Here is a 13,629-nt window from a genome sequence, read left to right on the forward strand (position 1 = left end):
TCTTCAACTCTTTCTTGTGGGGTGTTTCCATCTGCAGTAGTCAGGATCTCTCAAAAGTGGTCAGAGAAAAGAACTGGCAACAGAGAGTGAAGGCTGGCCTGTGTGGTCTGATCCACTGTAGCTCAAATTGCTCAAGACGTTAATGCTGGTTCTCATCTGCGAGGTAGTGGAGAAAGCCAAGCAAGATTCTCTCCTGACTCTGCAATCTGGAATCTGGAAGAATTATATAGGATGCCAAAGCCTTCAACAGGTTGGCGCAAGAGCATTTCAGCCTTTTTCAAACATGATTTCTTTTTTTCTCCTTCTAAAATTCAGTACCAGGGAATCTATCTGTGTTTATTATTATTCTTAAAAGGTTGATTGAAGAACTGGAGCGCTGCCACATGGTGGTGACTGATCACCTTCACTGGCAGGTGCCGAATCAAAGCCTTCCTAGCACAGTCACACAGCTGCATTGGAGAGTGACCCGACCTTTGAAATTTGAATCATATTTTTTTCAACTTCACTTTTTGTTTGGACTGTGAACACATTTAGTGCACAAAACAAAACATGTTCTCCACATGCAGTCAAGCATGATATGCAAATGGACAAAAAAAAAAAAGGCAAAAAAGACAGCTCATAGCTGAGAGGGGGCTGTACAAAAAGCATTCCATGGTGCATCCTCTGCTAAAGTAATTCACCACCTACCTTGAAGACCTCAGGAATTAAAAATCACAAACAGGAGGTGAGAATATTATTACAATTTCAGGGCTCTCACAAAACTTAAGAATGAGCACCAGAATGAATTAGATGTTTTCCTAGAGCCAGCTATGTTCATGCTGAGATTCAAAGTTCACACCACTACAAAACAGAGTCGTTGCATGTTGCTATATGGACGGGAAGCCAGATTTCCTTCCCAAGTACCAGAAGAACTGCCAGTAAGTAACGGGCCCTTATGAATTAACGACTATGGATTCGAGTTTAGACTGGATTAATCCCAGCTGTGCACAATTTAAAAATGTAAAGCTCAGTCAAATTAAAGATGTAGATACATTTTATTTTTTGACTAGCAGAATGCTTAACTACCTAAAGCTTTGTCTTTGCTGTAGTTTTCACTTGTTGTTGTTGTTGTTGTTGTTGTTGTTGTTGTTGTATGCATCCATGACGACAAATTTGAGGACACACCATAGCAGGCAAACATTCTAAAAGGTAGGGCAAGTATATAAATAAACTACAAAGATTGATTGATTGATTGATTGATTGATTTAATTAATTAATTAATATAAACCTCTCACAAATTATGCAACAGGAGGCCCAAACAAGAATACAAGCAATCAGTTAAGAACCAGAAAATTGAACAACAGCTGAAAATCAGCTGTCAGCACTTGAGGATGTGCAACAAAACAACAAATGAAGACTTAAAAGGAAAAGAAGAAAAAGAGAAGAGCAGAAAGAGAAGTACCAGTGCAGTTAGGATCCCAGAACAGAGAGGTATTGTGGGAAATTGTAGGATTTGTCCTTCAAGATTATTTTGAGATCTATATTGTCAGTTACGTTCTATGTGCAAATCAACAGTTGTTTGCTCAAGTTTATTATGACACTTAAATTTGTTTAACTGTGGAAATGTAAAATGTAAATCACTCATACAGATAACCATCATGGGTTAACCTGTAATAATAATAATAATAATAATAATAATAATAATAATAATAATAATAAACTTAGAATAGTGTTACAGCCTAAATATAGATTTTTTCTTCAAATATAGTTTTAGAGATCTGGACTAAGGAGGATACACATCAAGTTGAAGCTGTGGTGGGTCCTTTCAAACTTTCAAAAACTATTTTTAAAGTCTGCATGGGAATAACTGGCTATCAGATGATGTAAGACTTCTTAAACAAGAATAAAAAAAAAAAAGACTATGATCCCATGTTTTGCACGGGTTGTCGATAGTTACCTGCACATCATTGGAAAGAACATGAAGGTAAATGTTATGTTATAAGCATTTATTTTGTACTGTACTTTTTTATACTTGTTTCGTTCTTTGTTTTCTTACAGTGCGCTATAATATAACGTTTATGTGAGAAATTATTTCCCCACATTGATTTAACAAATCAAAGATAAGATTAAGATAAAATAAACAGACTACAGCTTGCAAAAATTTAAGTCAAAGAAGCTTTATTTTGATGTCAGCCCCATGAACTAACGTGTGGTTATGTCCATGCAACACTGGACGGCATTGAATTCTTGTGGTAAGAGTTTTCAAATTCTTCTAATAGGTCATACAACAACATAAATAAATAAAAATATTCACTAAATGACACTCAGAGCTTTGATTTGAATTGCTTATGTTTTTAGGAATTTCTTAATGCACAACCACAGTTTGTTCAATTGAAGTTGAATGAACACACTAGAATCAGAAACAGATGGATTCAAGTAGCTGTGGAGTTCTCATCTTAAAAGAAAAGCACAAAATAAATTAAAAATAAACAACTTAAAAATAAACAAACTTTTTTTGTTTGTTTTAAAGTTTGCTGAGGTGTACCTACAAAGAGGATTAGTGCTTTAAGTGAAGACTGAGGTAGAATATATTAAGAGTGTCTGAACTCAAAAATAAAAAATAAATAAATAAATAAATAAATAAATAAATAAATTTGCAGTCAGACCAGCTATCACTGATGTTCTGATGAACTAATAGGCTGTGCTGGAGAGGCCAAGGAGGACTTCTTAAAGGTTATTGGCAGTTAAAGACTTTGAAGCTGAACTGGAACTGTCTGACTGCCTCTTAGTTTTACATCACCTTGAGGCTGTGGTCATCTTGAAGCACATGACATTAAGTGTCATTGATAGAAAATCTCCCTGCCACTTTTGACACTTTTTACCCTTATTAATCAGTGTATTATTCTTGTTTTGTACAGATGAGTGAGTGGGAGTCAAGAATGTCAAGAATGTGTGACACCAAAACCACTGCAAGCTGTTCATCAAATTAATTAAATTATTATTTATCCAAATCTTCCAGCCTGAACATGTTTAAAAGCAGAACTGCATTTTTATTCCTATTCATTTTCTGCCAACAGTGGTTCGATGTGTACTGCAAGCATGTAAAACCTTTCCTAATCTCTAAAAGACAGAACAGGTCTTGGGGTGAGGTTCATAATCATGACTTTTCAACGCTTTTTCATTTCCAGTGTGGGGAAGACCATCTACAGTGCTTCCAATGACCTCAACCAGCTTCATGAGAAGCAAATTAACCATCATGACCCCTTCAATATGTACTTGTATTAATAGCTGTATCAGGTCTTGTAATATATTGTTCAACCCTTTAATTAAATATGGGCTGAAGCCAGTGACCAGCCAGGTGGCGAGGAAGATACTTGAGACCGCCACCAAATGGGAGATGCTGAAAGGAGTTGGTGGCAGACTATCTGACTCATTCCACAGCAACATTAGCACATGAGATGGCTCCACAATGTAGCAGTGGCACATAGACTGCTGTGCCGGCTGGCTGGTGATTCAGTGTAAGCATGGTTTTATTATGGTGCATACAAATAAAACAAATCTACATTGTTATTACCATCATCCTAATATAACTGATATTTATGGTTTTGCTTAGTCCTGCTTTTGGATAAAGACACAGATGAAAGAGCGAGTGCAAGTATTACATTGTAAGTTTTTTTTTTTTTTACCTCAACTTACAACACTCAAGGTTGTCAAGTACAGTCTTAAGTAACAAAATCATCTTATGAATATTATTTTTTGCAGTACACTTGAGCCAGCTACTTCCATCAGAAAGACGGGTCACTGCATGGATTGCAAAGCAGGGGTGGAAAAGCAATATCCCCACTGCTGCATGCATTCTCAGTGACTGGAAGCCACTGGGATCTGTCCAAGCAGTGATGGACTCTGGTTTCATCTGGTGCCTCACCACCTCCCAAAGTGGAAAGGCCTTCAGGTTGCAGACATTGAAGGCAAGGGGAAGGGCATCATTGCTAAGAGGCCCTTTTAGATCAGGGAGGTGATATGTGACTATCAAAGTTGTGTAGTCACGACAAGACAGGGTCAGGTGATCCACACTGGTGAGAGTGAATACCTGTTCATTTACAGCAGCAGTGCTGGTGAGCCACAGGGGCCATGGACGCATTCATAGATTGACTTCATAGGCCCATTACCCCCTAGTGGAGGGTTTTCTTACATCTTAATGATTGTTGATTTGTTTTCTAGATGGGTGGAGGCCTTTCCGCTGAGAACCTGCACAGCAGACGCGACAGCCAAAGTTTTATTAACCGAAATATTTCCTAGGTGGGGACTGCCATTGCAAATTGATTCAGATCACCCAACACTTCCACATTGCTTTTCGACCCCAATCTAGCGGGTCTGTTGAACAATGTAATCAAACGTTAAAAACATCATTGAGAAAAAGGGCATTGGAGTGGGGAAGGGGGTGGCACGCAGCAATACCCATGATATTGTTTAGTATGAGAGCTAGCCCAAACAAAACCACACAAATCAGTCCCTTTGAAATCATGACAGGTCGGTACATGCGCCTACCATGGGATGCACCATTGCAACATGACGGACCTTCAGGTCCTTTGAAAGAAGTTCTGCAAAATAACCTTAAAGCTCTGGATGAATGTCTAAGAGACACACGCATAAGTGTAAGTGTTAGACAGGCTGAAAAGGATAATAAAAGAACAACAGAGTTTGACGAGAAGTATAGCTCACAGAGCTATTTGTATAGCAACATCTTTGTAAGAGACGACCCTGACTCTGAACAGTACAAATTGATTGCCAACGACAAATTTCTTAGGAGGTGGAATGTGCTTCAATCAACTAAAGTTAACCTAGTCCGCTGGGACGTAGATAGATCATACGGAGCGGTTTGCGATAGATTCAGAAATATGGATAAAACCGATACTGCTAATTTTGACCTTAATGGTAGTACTAATGGTTTACCGAATGTCGATGCGCTTTCTATTTCATGGCCAAGGTATACTAGGTTTGACAACCCATGGAAAGAAACACATGTGGAAAGGTGTCTGGGTAAGGAAGTGCAGCAATGGTTTATCAAAACCTTTCCCCCGTACCAGACCGACAAGTGCATAAATAAGGTAGTGGGTACACCTGGCATGAAAGTTCCAATGGACATTTGCTATTCGTCATTCGCAAGAATTGACTATACTTGGGCAAATTTTATAGATGATTTGTTCCAATATGATGTCACCATGCTACTGGCTAACAAATCCGTTATTAGAATGGAACATCTGCACGACCATCTGGAAAGTACCTGTAGTAGCCCCACTTCGATGGTCTATAATGTCACCGCATGGATGCATGTTAACATGTTCCACTTGTGTCTCGAAATCATCGCCAGTAGAAGGACAACTCTGCGAGTGCCCCAGTCTATAGATCTCATTTGGAAAGATTTTAAGCCTCACCAGGTTTATATGTGGCCACAAGTATCGGATGTAGCATTAGGAGATGAATGGTTTGACCGAGAAAAACAATTTCTCCAGTTTTTGAGACCCGTTCCAACGGTTCAGGAGTTGAGGGACGTACATAGTCGAATGAGTCATTGTCGGTACAATAAGTTAGTTCATGCCATAGGGCCTGAGTGGTATCCTGCAGATAAGTGTAAGCAGGGGCCTTGTTCAAAGTCGGAGTATTGTATAGCTAACATGACTAAAGGTACTGAATTCTACCCCAAGATAAGTGCAACAGGCGAATTAAAAATGTCAATAATTTCTTGAAGCAGATTAAGACAACTGATGTGTTTGCGGGATATGAGTATCTTAACTCCCTCTGGCTCAGGTCGACTGGAGAACCATTTATGTCAGACCCCGAGGAACCATCCGCTAACACTAGCCTGAATGTTTGCGTTTACCGTCGAAGTGATTTTTACGATGTTACCAATTCTGTAGAGGAGTTCGTTGAGGAAGCGTGGAATGAGTTCGTAGCTGCATCTGAAGATGTAGTTATGGAAATTATGAAATATGTCTTGTATGTGGTAGGAGGAGGCTTAGGATTGGTTGTTTTGTTTAACAATTCGGATGTTGGTGTGTTGTTGTCTTGTGTATGCAAGTCTGCCTGCAGGAAAGTCAACCCTGCCGAAGAGGAGATGCATCTAATGAAGTTGTCACACAGCCTGCAACACCAACTGACAAGGAGCAGAGTCGACCCCCTGCCATGGGGACCGGAATTTTAGTTTCCGGCATGTCCATGATGGGGCGAAGAGACAATTGTGACCCGCCAGGGCAGCATGCGTCACCACTCCGCCTTCTGTAGTGACCTCACTGGATAGATCGGACGTGGAGTATTGGACCCCACATTGGTCTAAAATGGGGGACTGAAGGAGTGGACGCCTAAATCCATCTGGACCTTCATAATTATATTAATATTTGTCTAATCATTAATAAAGATTAATAATATTCTTGATTCTAATACGGTTGATCTGATGTTAATAAGGGACTACAAGTAATCAGTCTCATTCACCCTTCCTTGCTCAAAAAGGGTATGCATCTTTTTCCTGCTGAGTTCTATTTTCTCCTAGGGTCAAGGTATCATGGTGTAAGGAGAGGGGTGAGAGGAAGAGAGAAAGGGGAAGGGGGTCAAGAAGGACGCCTGACCTAGCAGATCCATGAGTGACCGGAACAACTGTTACAAAGATCTAAGAGTTTAACCAGATATTAAAGTAAACTTTAGCTAATTTCCTTGGCTTTTTCCCTTGATGCTGTCCGCATAGTGGGATGTGTAACCAACCATACTGATAAGATCCCTACCAGGACTAGCCAACCTTGGAAGATGGATAAGAGTTTGGTTGTATGTGTGTGTGTGTGTGTGTGTGTGTGTGTGTGTGTGTGTGAGAGTGAGTGAGTGAGTGAGTGAGTGAGTGTGTGTGTGTGAGAGAGTGAGTGTGTGTGTGTGTGTGAGAGAGTGAGTGTGTGTGTGTGTGTGTGTGTGTGTGAGAGTGAGTGTGTGTGTGTGTGAGAGAGTGAGTGTGTGTGTGTGTGTGTGAGAGTGAGTGAGTGAGTGAGTGTGTGTGCGTGTGTGTGTGTGTGTGTGTGTGTGTCTGTCTTTGTGTCTTTGTCTAGGAGCACAGCAGAGCAGACTACACTGGCATCCTGTTCAGAAATGGGTCTCTGGAGTGACCTGTTGCATCTGACCCGGGTTCACTTGTCGCCTAGATAATCATGTATAGATATGCGTTGAGTTTGACGTCCATATGTGGAGATTTACTAAGTTTATCTGGATTTGAACCAATCAGAATCTTCCTGACCTATGTATTTGCATAGTTAGCAACTTGTGTTAGAGTATAACTACTGGTGATTGTAACGTACGCAGAGCGGCCTACAAACTCCGTCGAGAGTGTTGAAGCTGGCATCTGCTGATGAAACTGCAAACTATCTTCTTCAGTAAAAATTTTCTTCGATTGACCACAATCGCTGATTCCTGGTCTTCATTACCACACACCTACACTTTGGGTTTGACTGTATCTCCCCCTACAATAGTATACATGTTTTCATACACTTGTGTGTGTTTAAACACATTTTGATTATTTCAGGTTAACACTGCCTGTAGCAAAGCAGTAGATTTGACCATTTTAAGTTTCCACCAGCAGATATGGTACTACATCCCCGTTTACACTTTGAAGCCCTCAGAGAACATGAGAACAATTATTCATTTGTTACCTGTGGTGATTATTCCTGTTGTAATCATGGATTTACACAAGAAAGGTGTTTTCTAGTATATGTATTTAATCAGATTCACTTCCAAGTTACTGTTTAAATGTTCTTTTGATGTGTTGTTGTTGTCCTTGTGGAATTTTTTTTTCTCTCAATATGGTAAGCAACATAGGGTAACTGCCAGAGAGCTTCAAGCTCCCAGGGAGTTGAATCTAGAAACATTCTAGGAGACTTTCCCAAAGAAAAGATATGTTGTTGCAACTATGTGCAAACATATGGAATATATTGCCATCACACCACATGGTTTGCACCAGTTTTGGGTTTGACTCAGGTGTGGCTGTTTTTGAGGCCCAAAATATCCTCATCGACACATCAAAACCTCAATGGTGTTTTTTTCATGGAGTTGTAACTTTAATTCTCAAGATGTCCATATATTTTTGTGATACTTTCATTACTCTTACAAGCTGTCCTGTCCTATATATCATTGTTTTTTAACATCTATCTGTCTTCAAGCTTCCAGGACTTGCTCAAGCCAATCCTAAGATTTGTATTGACAAACTTTATCTAGTTTATCCTAATATGTCCTTTACAAGCCATTTAAATTGTTTATCCACATTTTTCCATTACATCAGAAAATTAAATGGTGTGTAACATCAACTACCTGTCTGCAAACAGAGTGTGCTGGGATTGTCTACCAAGACATAGGCAGTCAGAAATGGTATATAAATGATTGTTTTCAACAAAATGTTTTTGTTTTGTTTTTGTCTTGATAGCACACAATGTAACTTATAAATCAAACTGAAAAAGTTTTTGCTATATCTGTTTTTAAGCTCAACTAGGTCTTGAGAAAACCAAGATGAGAAGTCCGGAAAAACAAAGTCACACAGGAAAAGAACTGATAATGAATAGAAAGAAACTTCTTAAATAAACTGACAGACCAATTAACTAACTGAGCATCAGGTGCAAACACTAATTAAACTGTGAGTAACCATAGTAACAAATGAATACAGGCAAAGAGAGCTGTTCTGGAAACAGTGAACACACAAGGTTCAACAAATCAAACACAAAACAAAGACTCATCATAATCTGGGGACTGTTCCATAAGTTTATAACTAAAAAAGTAGGTTTATTTCAAAAGTATGCATTTATTGTGTATTCATAAAGATTATTTCTCTTTAATGTGCTTGTGATAATTTAAGGTGCCTAGACATAAAATCATACCGAATGTTTATTTTTATTTTTTTAGGTTAGAAGACAATGGGAAAAATTGCCATCAGACTAACCCCACAGCTGATAACCACATAGAAAAAGCACTGCAATTTTACAATTGTTCAGTATAAATAAACATATTTTGCTCCATACAATGTGTCTGTTGTTCTTTGATTGGCCTAAAAGTAAAATAAAATGACATTCAGAAGACATTCAAAAGTCCCCTAAATGTCCCGAATGGCTGCTGCACGTCCTGTGAACGTCAGATGTCTGCTCAACGTTAAGAGAGCCCCATTTAGGGGACATCCTGGATGCAGCTCTAAGCCCACTCCTCAAATTCACTGATGCCTTGTTCGGTGAGTACTATGCCAGTGTATTATTACTAATGGAGAGTGCATGTTATGATGACCATTACCATGCATTTAGAGTCAAAGGGAGTTTTAAACAAATGCAAAGTTCATTTTTACATGTTGTTTGAACATAAATGTCATTTGTGTGTGTACACAGTTCTACCTTATAATGATAAAAATCCACCCAATGGTTTTTAATTAATCTGTAAAAATAATTTCCCCTTTTTTAAAGCTCTTCTCAGCTTCTTGTCTGTGTGACGTCACACCGACAGAGGCTGCTCCTATGAGAGTTTGATTGACACTGGTGTCTTACCTTAAGCCGGCTTCACACTACAGGATTTTTAAAATCCTAACCGATTCTGAAATCTGGTTGCAGCGCACACATAAGGAGAATCTTTGCAGATTTTCTTCCCTGAAATCGTAAACATGCACAAACTACAAGATTTGAAAATTGTGGAGCATCACACACTACAAGATATTATTAAGATTTTTATCACGGAGGGAGCGCCTCACGTGATCTTACGCAACAAATCATCGTTTCAGCAACTAATGTTTACAAATGTTTTTTTTTTTTTTTTAAATGTTAGTTAACTGCTTTAACTGTTTTATATCTATAGATTTTACTTTATGCAGGTTGTGATTTGAGAAGGCAAAACTGATTAAACATATGAACTCACTGTCTGCAGCTCACCGCTTAGTCGTTAAAAAACAAAAACAAAAAAATATATATTTAACGAATAAAAAATGCTCCAAACGTTTTTTCTAAATTAACTTAATAAAAAAAAAATGAAATGAAATATAATCACTTTGCCATTACATACAAAAGTGAACTATGTTCATTGCTAAAACAGTAGTATAAGCCGTTTTAAGAGAAGGGGGAAAAAGATGGGCTCGGGTCGGACTCGGGCCGCATGGACCCTTGCTTTCCTTGCTCCATGCGGTTGTGGTATGTTTTCAACATATTATACAGACAGTGTTACTACGAAAACATAAGAAGCAGTTTCCTCCATCTCCACTATCCAATGGACCGTACAGCAGGTGTTTTGCGGTCGCGCATTGGCTGTTGTGAAAGTACTGACGTAATCACAGTCGTGATCATCCCGATTTAAAACCTGAATATCAAACATGTTTGATATGATCGGTGCTGCCTCGATTTGTGTGAGGGCAGATCGGGAGGAGAAAGATTCGATCTGTGAACATCTCAAATTACCAGATAATCCGTGCCGAACATCGGGACCGATCGAGGTGTTCGACAAGATTTTTGCTCCGATTCTCAGGAGGGGAAAATCGGGGCAAAATCGGGCTAAAAGTCCTGTAGTGTGTAGCCGGCTTTAGTGTAATTGAGAAACTCTCCACTTTCCACTTGTTGGTAGGTGAACTGGATCCCTCTAGTGGGAATTTTCATGTGGACTGTCAGGTTTTCTTTTCGAGTGAAAAGTTTTCCACACTGCTGGCAGGCAAAAGGCCTCTCACCTGTGTGAATATTTGTGTGGACTTTCAGACTTCTACTTTGATCAAAACTCTTTCCACACTGGCAGGTGAAACGTCTTCTAGTTCCAGTCTTTCGAGCTCTTTTCTGTCTTTGAACAACTAAAAGATTTTTCTCCAGTCATGAAATCATGATGTTTCTTATATTCATTGTTATCTTCCATTTCATTCAATTCTTGACTCTCCACTTTCAGCACCATCAGGTCTAAAGTGAAAAGACAAATGCCAGTTTAATGTTTAATGGCACAAAACAACAGACATGAAAACATCTGGACATGTTAAGCATTGAAACCAACAACATATATGCTAGAGCTACATCCCAGTCTGTATATATATATACACACACACACATATATAGTCAGATTTTTTTTTTTCACTGAGGGTGCTGCATTGTAACTTGTAGCTGTAATTCCCACTCCTATCCAGCACTGGATTCAGAACAAAAATGTCTAGGTTAATCTTGTAACCCTTAGTCCCTGAAGGAGGGAATGGAGACTAGGAATGTGCAGTACTGGTACTGGAAAAATGTATTTAATTTCAAATGGTTCGATACTATCATTTTGATTTATTCAGTATTTTATACGCTACTGTTCCAAAGTTCACTGTAAGCGGCAGTGCTTCCCAAATTGCTGCAAAATGGGTCAATATGACAACAGAACAACACGATGGATCATCAAACAGATGAAACTCCATCAACGCGCTCGATGCTAGTAAATAAAGACAACAGTAGAAGTGAAATATGGCATTATTTTGCATACAAAACAGATGGTATTACTACTGATATAACAGATGACCTTACTGCTCCTGTATGCAAGCTTTGCTATAAATTATTTGTTGTCACAGGAGGCAACGCATCAAATTTTGCCAAAAATTCATCACTTGCTCATTCTGATCTTTAACACAAATTTCAAGATTGACAGGTAAGTGCATTATTTAGAAATTCAGGTTTAGTTAACTGTTACTCACAACTGATGAATGCAAATACCTAAGATGTGACACAGAGTTAACAGGAATGCTCAAATGAGCATGACACGCTAGAACCAGTTTATATTTGGTCACATGATATTTGCACTTGCATTTCAAATAATCAATTATTCATTTAATTTGAACAAAGAAAGAGTTTTGCTATATTAATTTTAGTATCAATAACATGAAGGGAATGTTTCTGCTGCAACGCCGACCGCTAATATAAAGCAGCCGAGAGAGCGAGAGCGAGATTTATATTTAATGCTTTTTCTTTGGCTGAGTCTGAAATCTGAAAACAGTCAGAGAGAGAGACTTTGAGACTTTTAGCAAATCTTTAATTGCAATTATCTTGTAAAAAAGCTTATATAATTACATAAGAGCTACAAAGAATCCCCTCCATTACATAATAAATAAACTAAACAAGGTACAAAACAAACCAATACATCATAACAAAAAATATAAAGATATAGATATAAATTTGCAAAGAACCATCAGATTTAATTTCACACAAACACTTGTTCATCCCCCAGGTATAATTAAAAGTCTCAATATCTTTAACCAGTCGTTAATAAGCATATTCCACCTTTAACCTTGATTTTACTAAACACTTTAAAATTGACACTTCATCAATTGACCACATACCATTTAGTTTAGCTTTATGTGATAGCCAGATTGCCATTTTTGCCTGCCCAAAAGAAAATTAAGCAACACATGGATTTGTTTTCTATTTTTGTTATATTTAGGACCATAAATAAAAAGTGCCTAAAATTCTACACCATTCTTCTTATTATGTTATGGAGCGAGGTAGCCCACATGGAAAGAACCTATATGACGATATATGCGCAAATATGAAACCTATATGCACTATATATGTACATATATGATAATATATATGCTCCATATATGCATATATATGCCACATATAGGCAAAATTAAGGTGCATATATGTGCATTTATATCTTTCCATATTTGCATATATTTGCCTTAATTTACAATAGGCAAAATTAAGGTGCTCTGTCTTATGCCCCTCTGTACTTTGACTGGAACACTTAATCCACCTGCCATTTTTATTGTACATGTAGCATTACAGTACAACAATTTTATCATTGCAATAAAATTATCTCCAAAACCAAAAGCCTTTAAGACTCTAAAAGGAAACTGGTGATCAACTAGATCAAATGACTTTTCCTGATGTATTGATAAAATTCCCATTCAACATCATGTACTAAATGCAAATTATCACTGATACATCTTTTATACAATAGGATTGATTTTTTTGACTAATTGTGTGTAATATTTTATTTAATCTGTTAGTCCAGGGGTGCTCAATCCTGCTCCTGGAGAGTTTAGTTTCAACTCTGCAGGAAGGTAGATCTCCAGGAGCAGGATTGAGCACCCCTGTGTTAATCAAACACTTTGATATTGGTTGGTATTCAGAACATAAAATAGCAGCTGGTCTCCAATTCTTAAATAAACTTAAGATCACCTTTCTTAGGCAGCAATGTTGAAAGTGCTCGTTGACAACCTTTAGGAAGCAAACCCACGTGAAAAACTTCTTGTAATACTTCATAGAGATCAGTTCCAATTAAAGTTCACAAATGCTTATAGAATTCGCCAGGAAGTCCATCTATACCTGGAGTACGACCTGAGGCAAGTCCTGATACTGCAGCAATTAATTCGTCAAAGGTAACTGCCGAGTCCAAAGTTTGTTAAAACAGGAAGATTCTGCAAAAGTTCATTTTGACATTGACTATTTTTCAAGCTGTACATTTTTTTTCTTGTACCCTTTTATGTTCCAAGTTAAAAAGAAGGAGGTAGGACCATCCATATCTTTACTGATAAAAACCTATTCCTCACAAGAGCACCTTTGACTTTCTCATTTAAAATAGAGTTCAGCTTTGATTTCTTATCAGTCCACTTCTGTAAATTAACAGAAGGTTTTCTCATCATATTCTCTT

Source organism: Labeo rohita, chromosome 4, assembly GCF_022985175.1.
Source record: "Labeo rohita strain BAU-BD-2019 chromosome 4, IGBB_LRoh.1.0, whole genome shotgun sequence".
Taxonomy (NCBI): domain Eukaryota; kingdom Metazoa; phylum Chordata; class Actinopteri; order Cypriniformes; family Cyprinidae; genus Labeo; species Labeo rohita.